This window comes from Theropithecus gelada, chromosome X (genome assembly GCF_003255815.1).
Source record: "Theropithecus gelada isolate Dixy chromosome X, Tgel_1.0, whole genome shotgun sequence".
NCBI lineage: Eukaryota > Metazoa > Chordata > Mammalia > Primates > Cercopithecidae > Theropithecus > Theropithecus gelada.
This window is the reverse complement of record NC_037689.1, coordinates 85372018-85390597: the sequence shown is the minus strand read 5'-3', so window position 1 is coordinate 85390597 and position 18580 is coordinate 85372018. Positions and strand designations below refer to the sequence as shown.

The window sequence follows — 18580 nt, the reverse complement described above, 5'->3', positions numbered from 1 at the left end:
AGAGCTCCTCCTTCCAGGGTGCTCCGGGGTGAGGGTGGAGGCAACCGTGAGAGTCCCCCAGGCTGTGGGCTGCGAAGGGGTGCTCCTTCCAGGATGTAGCTTTCTGTCCCCCATCCACACTCGGCAATGTATAGACAGTGAGGTGTCTGTGTGGCCCTCACCTTTTCAAACCCTTCCCCACCACTGTGTGCCCTCTGTCCACATCTGCCCCTGCTTGGGCTGTCTTCTTAGTGCAAATCTCCCTCCTATGGCTACAGCTCCTCAGGAAGGTTTTTTTGTTTTGTTTTATTTGTTTGTTTGTTTTAATGAACCATGAGTATTCTATGTTGTGGGACCTGATCAATAGCCCCCTTTCATGAGGCTGGCCGGGGGCCCCGAGCCACCAGGGAGCAGGCTTCGGTGAGGCATGCAGGAATGCACGTACAAGTGTCAGAGCCTGTGTGTGAGGCCACCCGTGCTGATGTGCTGGGTGGGGCTGGTCTGAGTGCAATTCATTTTCCCCTCACTGCCCCAACCCCTTTTCTAAAAACTTCCCAGCTGAATTCCCTGAAGTGATTGGCTGCCGTTTCTTTAGCTCCTATGGAAAAGAGTAGTAGAAGAGTCTATCTGGTTCCTTCTGGATATTAACCGAGCCATTCCAGAGTGGGGGCATGGGTCTGCTGGCAACAGCTTGAGCAACTCCCATTCCCAGGTAGGGAGGGGGTGGGGACTGCTGGGAGTCCTTAGGTAGGCCCTTACTGGGACCCAAGCGTCTCAGAGTGAGGCTCAGGGGAATGGTATATGGAACTGCTCTTTGCCATAGCCTAGGATAAAAGGGCTGATAGGTCCCCCAAAGGTTAGCTCTATAGCACCTTCAGTGCCATCCTGCCACCTGCCACAGTCCTTTACGGTATACTTTCACATTTATTGTCTCCACTCTACCCTGTGGGTATTATACTCTAGTCTTGTTATTTATAGGTGAAAAAACTGATGGCTGGAGTAGCACAATGACTCGTCTTGGGTGGCATAACAAGAAAGTGGTAGAACTGGGGCCAGCATTTAGCTCTACTACTTCCTAACCCAGGGTTCATTCTACTATTGCTCAGTGCTTCTCACCATATCTGACGCTTGTAAGCACTTACTACGTGCCAGCCATTATTCTAAGTGTTTATTTAGCCTAGTGGATCTGCTCTGCAGCAATTTAAAGTCAGTGTTGTGATGATCATCTACACTTTCCAGATGAGGAAACTGAGGCAGAGTCACACAGCTAGTATGTAGCAGAGGCCATTTGTACCCAGGCCATCTGGCTCCAGAGTCCTTTATACTCCCTCTTGTGGGACTTACGTAGTCTGTGGTGGTGGTAGAATGAGGAAAGCCCCATGCCTCAGGCATAGAAACACACACACAAAAACACACACACAGATACTTTTTTTTGCCAGCCCTTGACCTGCTTCAAGCACTCTACATTCCCCTGCCTGATGACTGAGCTGGCATCCAAGGTAGCAGCAGTAATGGTACTGTAGGACACACAGGCAAGAGTGAGGTCTTGAGGAAAAGGGGAAGTCAAGAACCTAAAGCTTCCAGTTACCTCCACAGTCACTCAGGTTGCAACCTAGAAATGGGCCTGTGAAAAGGTACTCTTTTTCTCATCCATTCCAGGCATGATTGATCCTTGCAAGACTCAGGGACAGGGAGCAGGGGTTGGCAGGGGTATTGAGGGGGATGAGCTATCTTTGCCCTGCTGAACAGGCTGAGCTCTCCTGGCCAGAATAAAAGAGGGAGATCAAAAAAGACCAAAAGAAATAGCCCTGATATCGCTTGGGCCATTTCAAAATGTCACAGTGTGTGTGGCAAATATTATGATTGTAGCTTTCCCTGACAGTTGTGTTCACTGTCATTCGACAAGCATTTTTATTGAGCATCTACTCTATGCCAGGCACTGCAAAATTCTCCTTCTAAGTATTTATAGCAGTGCCCCATTTTTTGGTAGTTTTTGTGCTATACTCCCCTCCTTTTTTGTTTCCTGGTTTGATGGCTTTAAAAAAAAAAACAGCTGGTGTCTCAGAACCCACGATATCTGATTCAGTTAAATGTATCTACTAAAAGATAAGTTGACTTTGCTCATTAGTCATATGATTGTCATTTATTTTTGGTTGTGCTTTGAATATCTTTCAACATTTGTTCATTCATTAGCAAACAATAGTGAGGAAAGTACTGTAAGCACTGTGCTTGGTGCCTTGGAGTGGATGGAATTGACTTTGACAGGGTTTCTTGCCCTTAGGAAAATGATAAAATCATTGCAGGACCCCACTTTTTGTCCTTTTTAGCACTGTGCACAGGCCAGATGCATTTGGCTGCAACTCAGAGCCTTAAGGATGCTTATAATTGTTAAAGCCTAGCCTCAGGAAGGAGGTCATATCCCTTCCCACCCACCAGAAGGATTTCGTTTCTGGGACTAACTTCTGGTGTACAGGCCTCATCCACAGATCCACAGGGACTTGGCTCACCTTGAACAAATTGCTAGAGGATACGAGCGGCAGTCCTGCCATCAAGAGGAAAAGAGGGATACATGGGATACACACAGTAGTGGTAGTGTCACTTTATCATTGCTCCTCTGACTCTCATCAGGGCCAGCAGGGAAGGAATGTGGGAAAATTTCAGTTTGGCCTAGTGAACTGAAGGCTAGACAGCAGAGGGGCACTTGGAGCTGGGTTAGGTCTGGCTCTGTCTTTGCCTGGGTGACCCTGATAAAGTTGCTGCCCTCAGAGACAGATACTTTTGCTCTCATCTGTATTGGATACTCTAACAAGCAAGTTAGATGGACGCAGTTCCTGCCTTCTAGGAATGGTATGGAGAAAATAACCAGTGTACAGGTATTGACCCTGCCATGGATTTTCTGGGTAAATCATTTGAGACCAGGAGTGTGAGACCAGCCTGGGCAACATAGCAAGACCTCAGCTCTACAAGAAAAATTTAAAAATTATCTGAGCATGGTGGCACACACCTGTTATCCTAGCTACTCAGGAAGTTTAGGCAGGAGATTTTCTTGACCCCAGGAGTTCCAGGCTGGGTAGCTTTAAGTGAGTTATCTCTGCTCAGTTTCTGTCTTTGTAAATGTGAGGGATAGCAGTTGAACTGCATGAGGTCCTGGATACTCTCAGTCCTAACTAATAGGAATCCTCAATTCAACAATGAAATCAAGGTTGTGAACTTGTGTTGGACCCTTGCGATGAAAGGCCAGAGAGAAATCAAAGCTGAAGGCTCTTGTTTCTTACTGAATTTGAATGGGCTTTCTGGTGGTGCTTACTATCAGAACTCCTGGAAGCCCTCCCCTGCCACGATTAATGTTCATGCCCCAAGTTTTCCATGCATTTCTCTGCGGAGGTAGAGTTTGGACTTGGGGTAGGGGACAGAAGCCTGGGGTATTGGAGAAGTTGCAGAGCCACTGGGGCCTGAGCAAGGTAGGAATGGCAGCTTCCTGCTCAAATTCCTAATCATCGGGTTTTCCGCTACCAGTTGGAGATTTCACCGAAGTTATGTCTTCTGGACATCCCATAAACTATCGAGCAAGTCACTGAATTTTCCCAGGCACATGGCATATGTGTTTAAATCCCCCAAACAGTGCCAGACTCATTCATAACTCAATACATATTAGCCTGTATGCCTGGCCAAGTCGCTCCTTGAGCCTCAGTCGTTGGGCTTGCACCTTCTCCCTGGCAGCGGTGTGACCCCAGGGAAAGGCAGCGGCGAGGGCATTGGAGGACCGGTAGGCAGTGACCCGCCCACCCAGATTTGGGCGACTTTCTGGCGAGTCCGGTGGGCCAGACTGCACCCCCATTGGCCGAGGGGAGGTGGGCGGGGCGTCCCTACAGCCCTGCTCGCCCACGCTCCCTCCCCACCTGCGCTGAGTGGACTCGGGTTGACAACGCCTTAAGCAGCCGCGGCAGCTGCTCTTCTGGCTGGCACCGTTACCCCTGCCCGACCCCAGGCCCCGCGTGTGCCCCAGACGGAGCAGTCCCTCCTGGGCTCGCTTCCTGCCGGTTTGCTCTGTGTCAGCTCCCGAACCCAAAGGGGTGGACGCGGCCTCCAGGTAGGAGTAGGGGCGACGGCAGAGGGAGATCCGGACAAACTGGGGCGCCTGGGCTCCCTCTCCCCGCCTTGCCTCTCTGGCGCGCTCCGGCTCGGCCCCTCTCCTAGCGGTTCCGCCGGGCGGCGTACGCAGGAGACAGGGAGGAAGCGAGCTGAACCACCTCCGCCCCTGGGATTGAGGGGTCAGAGTCGCCGAAATTGGGGGACCCCCGAGCGCGCCAGCCGAGCGTCTTCCAGCGAAGCCTCGCGAGTGGGGCGGTGGAAGGCAGCTGTCCGCCTGTTACCGCCGGGCCCGTGGGTCTCGCAGCAGTCGCTCTGGGGCTTTGGAGGAGGGTTGCAGCTGGGCGGGGGCGGCAGGACTTCAGGCCCTGTGGCCGGGTCGCGCCGGTTCGCCTGCCCTCTCCTTTCTCTGCTTTCCGGGGCATTTCCAGGAAGCCCCCGTCCGGCTGTATGGGTTTTCCCGTCGGCCACTGCCTCATTGCTTTCCCTTCTGAGAAACGCCCAGGACTTCTTGGTATTAAGGTAGCTGCGGGGACCAAGCGAAAACGTTTGGACACGTCTCATCTTCATAGGTCTCATTTTCCCATAAAGTCCAAACTGGGTTTGGATTAGAGGAAAGGCTTTTCAGTGGAATTTTTGGGATTTCCAAATTAGGTAGTGTGGGGTTCACGTTCCTCCTGACACTTGTAAAAGTTGCTCGCTGAATTACGACTCAGAAAACTGGGGTTCAGCCAGTCCATGTGACCTTAGGCGAGTCATACTACTGTGTGGGCCATAATGTTTTAAGCCACACCTCGGGTGGCAGCTTGATTTCAGTATCTAAAGGGCCCGGTCTCTTTCACCCTGACATTTGGTTACTTGGTACCTGGGGTCAGGCTCCTAATTGGCAGGTAAAAAGTTGTCTCTGAGACGCTCCGGGTGGCAGCAGCTATGCACACGGAGAGCTTTGTGGTGAGTATGCAGCTAAGCCAGCTGGAAAACTAGAGTGTGCGTGGAGGGGTGGGCGACAGCAGCCAGACCAAGGTAGGCAGAGGTGGGAGTTTTCTTCCAGAGCCTGGGGCCACAGAGGTTGGGGTCCTCAGAGATTGGGCTGGCTTGGAGCCTATGCTTACCCCCAAGTCCCAGGGCCCTGGCTTCTCTCCCAGTCAGAGCCTAAGCGGGGAGGAGGAGTTAATGAATCACACTCAGGGCTATTTTCAAACCCTGACTCCTCGGGTGCGACCTGCTCCCTCCCCACTCCGGGGTTTGCCGCCCCCTCTCCTCCCCCCTACCCCCGCACACCTGTATTATTGCCCTCTGAGTTTTCCTCTCATTTTCATCCTCCTGGAATGAAAGGGGGACAAATCTTGTCTGCGGATGGGATGGGAAGGTGGGCAGCCCAAAGGCGTGGAGAAGAAGGCTGCAGGTGATTTCTGGGTGGCTTTCACAGCGGGAAGAGTGTGATGGGAAGGGTGGTGTTTCGCTATAAGAGTATAGGGGTCGGTAGTGAAACTCTTTCACTCTAAAGGTACAGCTGCCATCTAGCTGGACATTCTGGGCTGGTTTTCATTTTAGGGACGTGACTTTTTGTTAATGTGCTGGACTTTGGATTTTGGATTTCTGCTCCCTAGACCTCTATATTTAGTGCTAGGAAACACCACACTGGACACTGCCTCTCCTGTTTTTGAAGTATGCTAAACCTCTCTGTGCATCTACAGCTCCCCTCTCCCACCTGGAGAGGAGAGGCTGCCTAGAGATGATATCTGGAGGTGTTTAGAGCAAGTAGAGGGGCTGAACTGAAGGTGTGCAAAGCAAAGGGGCTGTGTGCCCTATGTGCTTGCTTGAGACAGGGTTTGCAGTGAGTCATGTGGGGAGGATGGCAGAGCCTTCCTTATTCAAACACAATACCTCCTGAGTTCCAGCAGAGAAGCAAAGAAAGTGGCACCAAGAAGGCTTGAATGTTGTCCCTCTCTGTCCTCTTGAAGTTTTAAAATTCCATTATTGGGACTACAGATTGGAGAGGGAGCAGAGGACCCCTATGTCCAGGTTTAGAGGATAGCAACAGGGACACAAAGGCAAGAAGGTCCCAAAGGGAGGAGGGGATGGAGTCTCCAGTTGGGAAGCTGTCACAGCTGCAGCTGCTTTGCTGCTAGGAGACTCCTGGAGTTCCTTATTTGAGCCACGGAAAGTTCAGATTCAACAAATGGCAGGTTTATCACATGCAGGCTGTGCCCTCACCTCTTTTCTGGCTAGAAGAAAGAGTTGCCTCTACCATGAAAAGAAGAGAAGGACCTTTTCCCTCAGGCTCCCAGTTTGGGTAGGATCAGGTGTCATGGCTATGAGCCTTAGGAAAGCTGTTCAGCAGATAAAATAGGGACAGCAGATTTCAAAGATGCAAGGGCTTTAGGGTGGGAAGTATGAGCTCTCGGAGATCTAGGGTGAGTTTTCCGTTGTTCCCCACCCCACAACAGGGTAGTTGAGCACTGGGCTGGGCACACAGTTGCTGGTGTCAACTGTTTATTAAGGGGTCTTGGTTTTGTGTGTGCACACTTGTGCATGGGCATGCATTCGGGAAGGGTCCTGGTAGATAGGAATCAGTGGACTGGAGGCCACAGCCTGGGCCCTTGTCACAAGTCTGAAGTGCTGTGTTTGTGGGTGGAGTTTCCTTTTCCCCAGTCCTGCAGGTTGGTAACTTGCATGCTAAACAGCGGCTGTTCCTGTTTACATCGACCACACACAGGAATTTTAGAACTGAATGTTAAGTTCCCTAGGAGTCCAGGGTGGCATGGAGCAAAGAACAGGGGATTGGGAGTTGGACATGGGGAGCTTTAACTCCAGGCTCTGCTGCCCCCTCAAATTCTCCGACTCTGGGTTTCTCCTCATTTTTTCCACTTCACTGGATTAAACTAGGGGATCCATGGCTAAGTGCTTTGTAAACTACCACGTGCTGTATAAATTATTAGTCATTAGGTTTCAGCTTGGTGCTAGGTCTTGTGGAGGACACGGAGTTAAAACCCCCAGCTCCAGGGAATCTACCATCTAGTTTGGGAGTTAGTGGCATAAATAATACATGCCACTAATTATTTATGTATTAAATAATAATACCTTGGTGATGGCTTTTAAAAAATTATTAGGAATAATTTCAAACATATATAAAAATAGAGACAATTAGTGTCCTAAGACCCCGTGTACCCATCACCCAGTTTCAACAGCCATTAGCCCACGGCCAATCCTGCCCTGTCCGCACTCCTATCTACATCATGCCCTTGTCATTTTGAAACAAATCCCAGATACCTTATCAGTTCATGTATACATATTTCAATACGTATTTCTAAAAGATAAGGATTCATAAAAACAGCCATTATCACACCTAAAATAATTTCTTAATATTATCAAATAACCGGTAAGTGTTCATATTTCCAATTGTTGAGAAGGACTTATTTGCCCTGGGCGTCCATTCTGCCCTGGGAATCCATTCCAGGGAGTGATTGCTTTTGACTGAGGGGAAGGTGACGGATAGAGGCAGTGACATTTGAGCTGAACCTTGGAAGAGAGGCCCAGGAAAGGTCCCAGTCCAGATGTTAGCCGCCTCTAGGGCTCCAGATCTGGAGGCTGACCCATGGAGGCTTCTTGCGGAGACTTCCTGCCTTTGTTTCTCTAGCAGTAAATGACATTCTCACTCTCACACTTGCTTCCTCAGTCCAGGGCACCCAGGAGTTTGGGGTCCGCAGGTCTAGGAGAATTCTGGGAGGCTGCTCTCCACCTAGGCCCCTCCCCTGTGCCTGACCCCCGAGGCCAGTTCAGAGCAAAACAGGATGTATTCAGGATGAACGTCTTTCCCAGCTTGTCATCTAATCACCAAGGCCCAGCTTGGAGCTTCCTCTCTCATTCATGATAAAAACCCTCACTGTCTCTCTTTTCCCTTCCGCCCCAGTAAGGGTGTGCTGACTTCCTCCATATCCGGGCCAGCCCTCTACCCCCATGCGGGGCTGAGGGAGAGATTCCCTCAGTGCAGGCCTCTGCCCCTACCCACCTCACCGCAGCCTGTCGGAGAAAGAGAGAGAAAGACCCCAGGAATGTTCTCCCTGACTGCAGGTTCCTGCTCTTGGGCTGTCCTTGGGAAAAGAGCGGCCTCCTTCCAACAAGCCTGGGGTCCTGCCACTGCTTGGTTAATCATTGAGCCACATAATAACCACCTTGGAAAGTCATCTTTAGGGGATGGTCATTAACTAACTCCCTGTCCACCCCAGGCCTTAAAGAGACCGTGTCCTGAACCCTCACCTTCCCCCAAGGGAACATTGACAAACATTCAGTCACGGGACCTTCTGGGGCCAGTTAAAAGTCTGCCCCTTCGTCCTTTACTTGGGCAAACAGAAGCAATTATTCACACCATTTGAAGGACATAGGTTCAGCTTGGATGGTATTGAGAAGGGAAGGGGAGTGAATTGATGGGGATTTGGATGGGCAGTGGGGTCCAGCATCAGAGTTAAAAAGGGGTAGGGGTGTTTCTAGGAGTAGTTGATCCCCTCATCTCAATTTGAAAGTCTAAAAGAGCAAGAAATGCCCACCCAAAGGGTCTGCCGATGCTGGGGATGGAGTTAGGCTGTGTGAATGTGTGTCTGTTTTCAGTACAGCTGTGGGTCCCTCCACACCAGGCTGCAGTGGGAATGGGGACAGCCAACCACATGGTTGCTGCTGAGAGGCCGAGGGGCTCTGTAAGTGGAGGAGGATGCCTTCCTCTGGGAGCCTGTATCTAGACAAGCAGTGGTACCTGGGAAGGGTTGGGCCACGACCCAGACCCAGACCCAGACCCAATTTAGAAAGCTCCAGACCACATGCAGTTTTCTGCAGTTTCAGTAGGAAGAGAAGGAACCACCCCGTGGGCCTGCTACAGAGTTAGGAAACGGCTTCTGGTTCTGCCCCCTTTATAGCTTTCTCTCAGTGAGTGATTTTTGCTTTCTCTGGGCCTCAGTTTCCACGACTATAAAGTGGGTAGGGCAGGTGGCAGGCAGACTCAGTGGTCTGTCAGCCTTCCTTTCAGCTATGCAAGTATGCCTCCCCACTCGAGACCCTTTTCTTGTCTTCTGGGCAATGGTGAGCTGGCTTCAAATTCATCCAGGCCCAGACACTGAATGTTCTCAGCCAGCTGGGTCAGTTTGAGCTGGCCAAGCCCTGAATTGCCACAGCTTGAGTTCTCCTTGTGCATGGGCTTTTCTGCAGTTTGCTCTCTGGCCCCTCCCCAAGCCTGTGTCTGTCCCAAGCGGCCAGCCACTCTCTGACCCATTCAGCACAAGTTAATGAGTGAACTGCTCCCCCTCGGTCATACCAGCCCAAGGTGCTCCTGGGATCCCAGGTCCCTGTGGGAAGCAGCCAAGGGCCTAGCCAGCTCCAGTCACCTTTATGCTCTCTCCCACAACCCCTCTAGAGGTAGGTATGCAGGCAGAGCTCAGGGGAGAAGGACCTTTAGAGGGTACTAGGTCCAACTTTCCTTCTGAAACTTGGGGCTTCCCGACAGGTACTCGTGCAGTTCCTGCTCATTCATGTTCAATACGTGGGAATGTGGTATGTTTCAAGCAAGCTGCTTTCGTCTTTGGAATGTCTGAAAGTTTTTCTCATGTTGAACTTAACTGTGCCTCCCTGAGGCGTCTAACCCTGGGTCCCGACTGTGCCCCTTGGGACCACCTGGACCCTGTCTGCTCTCTCTGACCTTCAGGAGTCTGAGGACGGAACCCAAGTGCACCTGTGTCTTCTCTAGGCCAAACAGCCTTCAAGCATCTGTGCTGCTCCTCAGACCTGGAGCAGCACCCTTCCCAGCCTCATCACTGTCCTCTGTCCTCCCTGCCTGCTACTGTTTATGGCCCCCTTAACATGTGGAGACAGGAAATGGGGCACTGGAAACCCCTCACTCCCCTTAGTTTATTTATAGTCTGAACTTGTTCAGATGACTTCTCCATAATCCTTTTCTAGTTACCCCAGTGGGTAGACTCCTAACCCCTAGAATCTTGGGTGCAAATACCTTAGACAATGCTGATTTGTTTATTGTTCAGGTCCAGCCAGCTCTCATGATTGGAGAGCCCTTGGAAGGTAGGGCCTTCTAATTGGTGCCGCCGTAGTGGAGGACAAGCCTGGTGTTAGTAGGTGTTCCCCTTGATTAGTTGAATACTATGTAATATGTGGGGGGCTTCCAGCGTACCCTGCTTTCCTGCCACTCAGTTTTATCTTTGGAGTTGGTGAGGGGTGGAGGGAAGGGGATATTTTAGGGAGTACTGAAGCCGGAAATGAGTATGAGCCATGCCCACAGTGGGGCCTAGAAGAGTGAATCAGACAGGGAGAAATACCAGCTTAGCCATTCCTTCCCCTGGCAGTTGATGATGACGACTATGAGTCCTCCCATTTCTTCAGTTTTCAAGGCACTTTCACTTCCATGATCCCATTGTGTTCTTCGAGCAGCCCTGTAAAGTAGATGGTATGATTTCCCCAGAGTGATCTGTGGTGGTCTCCACCTGAGGCCCAGGGAAGGCAGGAACAGTCTCCAGTGAGGGAGGATTTGGAGCCCAAGTCTCCTGACCCTCAGCCCTCCCTGTTTTCCCCAAACCACACCCAGCAGCCATGGCAGCCGGGGCTGACTCGGCAGCTTCCCCACCACAGAGGAACTCCTGCCCTGGCTGCAACTCTGTTCCTGTGAGAGAGTGAGCTCCAGGGGAGGTGGCCTAGGATTTCCTGTCCTTTATCTGGGCTGGCCAAAGGCTGGCCTGTCTGAGGTGTGAGATAGGCACCTGCAGCCAGCCTTTCTGCTCCAGGCTGAGGTCAAGTCAGGCTGTGGCAGAGGCTGTTGAGCTTGTGGGAAGAGCTTGTCCCCAAACATCTGTCCTGAGCAGTGCCCACACCAGCACGGCCTTCTAAATGGGAAAAACAAAGAGGAGAATGTGGAAAAGGGGTCAGAGTGGAGCAGAAGTAAAATACATCCTGAGCTGTACACAAGCTCTCATGTTCACAGTGCTGGGAGACTTTGGGCAAATTACTTAACTTCTCTGAGCCTTCATTTTGTCAGCTCTGAAATGGAGATATGTACCCACCTCATGGGGTTGTTGAATATTAAATCCAACAATATAAATAAAATTATTGCCATGATTGTTGCTTGGTAGCACCTTCTGCAGTCCTGTCATTTTGCTGTTTTTCACTGACCTGGGGTTGTGCAGTCCTCAAACCTGCCACCTCCTGGGCATTCGGTCTGGACTTTGCAGTCATTTCAGAGTCCACCTTACCCAGAAAAGCCCCTTTGGCCATGCCCACCCACAGGGCTCCCTTCCTCTGGCCTTCTTTAGTGGCATTCACGACACTGCAACAGTTTTCAAGGCAGTGTCAATAATTTAGAAGAGTTCACTATTATTATTGGTGTCACCAATTTTATTATTATTGGTCACACCAATAATAATAGTGAACTCTTCTAAATTATTGACACATTTTAACTTCTTTAGCATTCATGGCAATTCTGTAAGGTAGGTACTGCTATCTTTGTCTCTATTTTACTTGTGAAGCAACTGAGGTAAGTAGAGGTTAGATAAACTTGCCCAAGGTCACATATCCAGGGAGTGATGGAGCTGGGATCAGGACCCAGCTGGTCTGACTCTACCTCCTGACATCTTTAATGACTGGGCCATGCCTCTCTCCAGATGCCTGGCCAGGAGGCAAGAGCTGAAGTTCGGGTCTCCTTCCCCTCCTGAGTGCTCATCACACCCACCAGTGATTAGTCACTTCTGGGCAGGCAGTCCCCAGGTCCTTGCCTGTCTGCTCTGTGCACTTCCCCTCACCCTCCATCACCAAGGTGGACAGATGGATAGGAGGGAGGACATGGAGGAGTGGGTATTTATGCTCTAAAACAGAGCTGCATTGGGGTGGGGAGGGTGTATAGGAGGGAGTTGGGCGGTGGGGGTGGCAGTGTGGTTCTGACACCAGCACCAGGCCTGCCTGATTAGCACCTTCTAGTACTGGGGGTGGAGAGCAGGGTGCTGGGTGGCATCGGGGAAGAAGAGACATTTGAATATGCCTTCTTGACAACCAAGCTGCATTATTTAGAAGGCGTGGGTGGTTGGGGCAGGCAGGAGGCTGGCTGGATTAGCTCCTATGATCACTAGCTGGCGTGTCCCATGCTAGAATTGGGTGGGAGGAGGTTGTCCGGAAGCTCTAGCCCTCCCCGAAGTGCTTCCATCTCAGGGTCCTGGGGGCTGCAACCTTCCTTCCCTCAGGCTGTACTAGCTGTCAGCTCCATTGCTTCGGGGCTTATGCCCCTTTATCTTGCTTCCAAAGCAAGCTCCAGGGAGTGCTACGAAGGCCAGTCCATGTGAGCCTCTGTCTCCTGAGAAGGATGGGCCTGGCAGCAGCTCTGGCCAAGTGCTGCAGGAGAGTTCAACTTTTTTTCTCTTTTCAGACCTTAGTACCCAGCGTAGGGCTTGGCACCAAGTAGGTGCTTGGGTATTATTAGTTGAATAAATTCACAGTTCATGGGGAGTGGATTCTAAGGGGAGAGCCGAGGGAGGGAACAGGTCAGCAGGAGGGCTGTGGGTGTTTAGGTAGGCTTCTGGCCCAATCTGTAGTCCAACAGAAGCTACTTGACCTAGTGTAGCCTCAGTTCCCCATTTGTACCATAGGCATTACCTGCTTTGGACGAGTTCTTGCGGGGACCAAATGACATACAGGATGATCAAGTGCTTTCCCGGCTGATGGGAAGTTAAATTCAGGCTAACCACTCATACTGCAAAAACCCTGGTAAATGATTTTGTGTCTGCTGTGTGCCAGGCCCCAGCCTAGACAATTTCTTTTCTTTAATGAGGAAGATTCTAACTTGGTAGCTCTGACTTTAGAGCCAAACTGCTTGGATTTGCATCCTGGCTCACCACTTCTTAGTTGCTGACCTTGGGCAAGTTACTCCGTATCTCTGGGTCTCAGTTTCCTCCTCTGTAAAATAGAGATATTATTGGAGCACTTAGCTCACAGGTTTGTTGTGAAGATTCAGTAACATAATACACGTTAAAAAAAAAAAAAAAAACCTAAAGAAATGCCTGGGACATAATAATGGCTCAGTACAAAGTCCGTGGCCCAGGGCACGTAGTTAGTACTGTATAACTATTAGTGTCTGCTATATTTTATTAATAATTACATTCTGTATCACAAATATTGCTGTGAGTAAGAAGTATAGAGCCAGGACCAGGGGCGGTGGTGGCTCACACCTATAATCCAGCAATTTGAAAGGCTGAGGCAGAAGGATTGCCTGAGCCAAGGAGTTTGAGACCAGCCTGGGAAATATAGGGAGACACCTATCTCTACAAAAAATAAAAAAATACAAAAATTAGTTGGGCGTCATGGTGTGTGCCTGTAGTCCCAGCTACTCTGGAGGCTGAGGTGGGAGGATTGCTTGAGCCCAGGAGGTCGAGGCTGCAGTGAGCTGTGATCGTGCTACTACACTACAGCCCTGGTGACAGAGTGAGACCTCATTTTAAAAAAAGAAAAGGAAGAGGTACAGAGCCGTGACTAATAGGCTACGCCTTCAGGTGACTAGCCTGTTAACTCCTCCCACTGTACCCTGTAACCTCTATGCCCATAGGACTTACAGAGCTGTAAGACCACCGTTTGGGGTTCTCCTTCCCTTGGCCCTACCATGACCTGAGCATGCACATCGTCACCCTTGCCCCCAGAGCCATAGGCTCCGCCCCTTGCTATGTGCTCAGCATCACAGCCCTCCCTCTGACTCTCCTTGGGGCTGGGGGAGGCGTTGTGTCTGCTCCCTTCCCAGGGAGGCCACTTCTCTCAGGCCCATTTCCTTTCTATCAGAGACAATTTTCTGTGGATCTCAGGGTGGGGCCAGGCTCCTTCAAGGCATTTCCTGTCCAGGAGTTTATATTTGGCCTGAGCAAAAGGAAAGGGAAGTAGGCAAGGGGGTGGGATGCAGACGTGATGGCACAGGGTCAAAACAGACAAGCGCCAAGACTTTCCAGGCCAAGAGAGGGAGGCAGGAGGTAGGCACGCCCCTTCTCTCAGGTGAACGTGGATGCCCTCCCCTGAGCTCGGCGGAGTGAAGTGCTCCTTCAGGTCATAATGCCTCCACCATCGAGCAGAGTTCATTTTCTGTTCTCACATCTCTGAGCCTTCGTTCCTGGCTATGTGGTTTCTGTCCTAGGGCAAGGCTTTGAGGTAAAGAGGTGCTCAATTCCATTTCTAGTGGTGTGGTGATACCAGACAAGGGAGCAGAGTCAGAGGCCTGTATTCTGTGTAGTGGGAAGTAGGGCTTCCTGTCTGTGTGTTGCCAGAACATTCGGTAGCCCTTAACACACTTCAGTGGCAACACAAAGACCAAAAGTACCCAGTGCAGAGAAGTCCCCAGTTGAATGGGGGATAGACTCACATGCTGCTGAGATGATCATGGAAATGTGTTAGGGGACTGCTTAATTGAACTGAGCCACTGGGTGTTAGGGGGTTGGTGAGAGGTCAGGGGAGGCTTCGTGGGAGGGGGTGTTTGATCTCCAGCTTGATGAATAAATAGTAGTTTAAAGCTTCAAATCAGGCTGTGTCTAGATTGTGCAGAGTCTTGAGTGCCAGGGAGCAGTCAAGGCTATCTGCCCCAGGCTGTGGAAGCTCTTTAGGTTGTAGAGTAGGGGAGCGGCCAGGTTAGAACTGGGCTCTTAGAAGAAGCAGCTGGCAGGATGGCCCCTTGAAAGGAGAAGCTAGAGGCTGGGAACTTGGAGGGCTGAAGTAATCCAGGCAGAAGAACCTAGAGCACAGTTGGGCAGGAAAAAAGCCCAACCATTTGATGGAAAAGTTGGTAGAATTTGGTGACTAAATACATGTGGCGAGAAGAGAGCAAGAATGACTTGAGGTTTAAGCCTAGGCAGTGGGCACACTGGGAGGCAGAAACATACGGAGAGCTGGTTTGTGGGGAAAGATGGGTTTGGTGTGCGTTACACTGAGGATCCTTGCTTGGGTCCTCAGAAAAGAATGTGAAGGAAGAAAGCTCCCCCCACTAAGACAGCCACTACCCATCACACACACCTCTGCTGCAGCTCTAGATTTTGGGGAATGGTCATTAGGAGATGGGGAAACTGAGGTTCAGACAGAGGTAATGGCTTGCCTGAGGTTATGCAAGATGCTAGTGGAGCTAAGGCCAGAAGGTAGTTCACCTGACCGTTAGTTCAATACTTTCCACTCAAACCAAAGTGGAGAGCAGTCACCACTGACCTAATATCTGCCCCAGACCGGTTAGGCTGGCATCATTTACCTCTAGGCCAGGGACTGGAGATGACGGAGTAGCACATGGCTCATTAAAACAAGTCTCTCTTTCCTAGGCACCATGACCTTGTCAGAGCACCTGGGACTGGGTTGGGGGCAGGAGGCCCTTGGGGGCAAGAAAACTAATGGAGCAACTGCAGCAGAGCAGGTGGCAGCTTTGACCTTCCTTGTCATAGGGAAACCCAGTGCCGGGCAGGAATGTCAGCTGCCTACTTTGGTCCTGCCATACCAAGCACAAGCCCGGGAGCCTACAGGCTGGGCTGCCTCTGGACCCAAAATCTCCAGCAGCCTCAGTGGGCCTGAGGTCTGGTTTAACCTCAGGGTGCTCATGATTCTCCCTCATTTATTGCTGCACACAGGAGCTAAGGCCACTGCTTTGCGGAGAGGAGTGGGGAACCACAATTGGGGGTTTCTTGTGTAACTTCCATTTTTAAATAAAATGCCAAACCAGAATTGCCGCCTCTTCCTGGCCGATCCTGCAAGGTGTCCACAATGTGCAAAGGCTAGGGACCGCCACTGAATGTTGTACCCATTCTTCACTTCAGCCCCCAGGACATCCTGGCGGGAGGGTGGGCTGCCCAGAGGGGCCCGAGGCCCCAGATAAGGCAGAGGCCAACCCTCAGGGTCTCATGCTTCAGATCTGGGGTCAACCTTTCTTTGTCTGGGGCTGTCTGGTGCAGTGTATGATGTTTAGCAGCATCTCTGGCCTCTACTGAGTAGATGCTAGTAGCATTTCCCCCTTAACCCCCGCCAGTTGAGATGACCAAAAATGTCTCCAGACGTTGCCAAATGTCCCCTGGGGTAAAAATTGTCCCTGGTTGAGAATCCCTGTGGTAGAGACTATAAATTTTTTCTGGGGTGTGCAGTGTTGCGAGAGGGATGTTATATAGAAGGTAGAACCACACTCCTGAACTTACCACTGGCCAGCTAAAAGATTCAGTGACTTGTTTTTCCTGCCATCCTGTCCTAGGGGCCCCTCCTGGGCTGTTTGCTTTAGTGGTGCCTCATTTGTGACAGGGAGGCTCCAGAAGTGTTGCTTGTATGGGCCCAGAACTTGGCATCCAGCTGTAGCCCCAACCGAGACCGAGACTGGCATCTGAACAGGTGCAGCAGGGCGCTGAGTTCTGCCCGGTGACCTAACAAGCCAGAGGCCAGCCAGGGTCCAGCACTGCCAACCTAGGCTGGGTGAAATACAGAGGCCCTTCCTGTGGTGCCCCTCCTGTGAGGTTTGGAATGTGGGATGAGAGCTATTTTGGTCCTGTCTCCTTTCCTCCCTGTGCCTCCTCCTGTAAGAATCAAGTTAGAGTTGTGATTTCAGTGAAGAGCAGCAGGAGCAGAGAGAGGCGCCAGTGAACTGGACCACCCCATAGATAGGGCATTGCAGACCCCCTTGCATGTCTGCTTCAAGGTCAGGAGGGAAAGTCTTGGTGGCCCTGTAATCCCTGACAGCTCTTAGTACAGGTCCCTCTCCCACTGTCCCCCAGGGAGAGAGGTGGCAGAGCCAGCCAGCCACTCATTGCAGCACTTCTGCTAGGGGCACTGCCAACCTAGAGGGTAGCTTTGTGCAAATTCAAATGAAACAGTGCCCCTGAGGGATGCAGCCCTGTGCCAGGGCTCAAGGCTTGGTGGGCAAGCTTATTTTGGCCTGGGTCCCTTAGTGTTTCCTTTAGGGAGGGTATAAGGAGCTGCTCAGAGCAGTTGGGGCCACATGCTGAGGATGGTAGCTTCTGAGATACAAGCCCTCTGCCAAAAGGCCAGCACCTTCTCCTTGAGAGAGGTCCCCCTCTAGGGTTGGAGAGCAGGCAAAGGAAATGCACCTTGTAGCAACCAAAGGAAATGGGCCTTGTAGCAACCAAAAGAAATGATCTGAGAAGCGGTTTGCCGGGTCCTAGCATTTCTGAGCAGCAGTAGCAGGGCCTGCAGTGGTAGGCGACCCCCTGCCTGCCTCCTAGCCCTGCCTTGAGGGACCAGCCTCACAGAGCCTGCCTTGGGAACTGGGGTTGTCACGTAGATAGTGGCATCCCAGGTCTTTCTCCACCACTCAGGACACTGGCTTTTCCTCCTGCACTCAGTGAAGGTGGGAGAGACCGACATGGAGACAGATCCTGTTTTGGAGGCCCCTGTCCTCTGGTGAGCACCATGGAGGCGATGCTTTTCCAAACAGGAAGCTAAGTCAGGTAAAGGAGGCCACCGCATGTTTAAAGGCACCTTAGGGAGCAGGTCAGCTAACTGAATGACCTTCACAAACACCCACTGCCTGCCTTCCCTCAGTCATCATAGGCATTCACATTGATGCTGGTCTCTCCTGCTCCTGCACTCAGGTCGAGAGAGAACGTGGGCCTGTGAGCAGAACAGGCCTGTGACTCGGCTCTGGGTAGAATTTTCCAGGGACCTATACCTGTGGCTTTCTAGCAGGCCTTTTCTGTTTAGGGTGGTGGTCTTTATCACGGGCTGTACTTTAGAAGCACCGGGAGAGCTCTCAAAAATAAGCAAACAAAAATGAACCCTATCCCCAGAGAGTTTAATTTAACTAGTCATGGGTGGGGCCTATTAGTAAAAGCTCCCCAGGAGATTTTAACGTGCAGCCAGATTTGAGAGGTGAGGGAGGAATGGGACGGGACACCCAACAGCTCCAGCAGTAATAAGGGATGCTTTCATCTGTGTCCCTGTGACATCCATCCATTGCTTGTCTTGAGCCTGTATCTTCCTGCCTGGTCCCCATGCCTAATATTGTCTTTATGGTTAGGCATGAGTAGGCTGAACCCAGGGCTGGGGCAGCTGTCTTATAACCCACTGAGTGACCAGAAGGTACAAGGACTGAGGTTGCCTAGTAGTGGTGTGAAGAGGGGATACCCAGCCCGAGAGTGGGGTTGGTGACACTGGCTGGCTGAGGCCTTACTTCCTGTAGTCTAGATTAGATGCCTGTTGCCTTCTCTCTTCCTCCTGGCTCTTTTCTCTCACCTCTTTGCAACTGGTACACAATCTGAACTGTGACTTAAAGACTAGATGGGTACAAAGTTCAGCTCATCTTAATAAAAATAGCCTTCGTTAATGAGAACTTTTATATAGCCACTTTCAAAACCAGCAAAAGCCTGATCAAATCTATAAGGTAACCACAGTGGTAGACAGGAAAGTCGTTAGTCCCCACTGTATAAATTTGGAAACCAAAGCTTAGAGAATGACACAAGTTGTCTCAGATGACTTAGTGGCAAGCATGGAAGCTGGCTTGATTGGAAAAAAGCTCTTTTTCCAA

General features: G+C 51.0%; 1 protein-coding gene across 3 annotated transcripts in view; it reads left to right on the top strand.

Moving 5' to 3' along the window:
* STARD8 (StAR related lipid transfer domain containing 8) overlaps positions 1-18580 on the top strand; it is a 76860-nt gene that overhangs the window by 40784 nt on the left and 17496 nt on the right. The window contains exon 1 of one of the 3 annotated variants that reach the window (XM_025371602.1): positions 3889-4069. The exons of the other annotated variants lie outside the window; for them this stretch is intronic. The gene's annotated coding sequence lies outside the window, so the exon portion shown is untranslated. Of the gene's footprint in view, positions 1-3888; positions 4070-18580 lie in introns of those variants that run through there. 3 annotated transcript variants of the gene reach the window in all.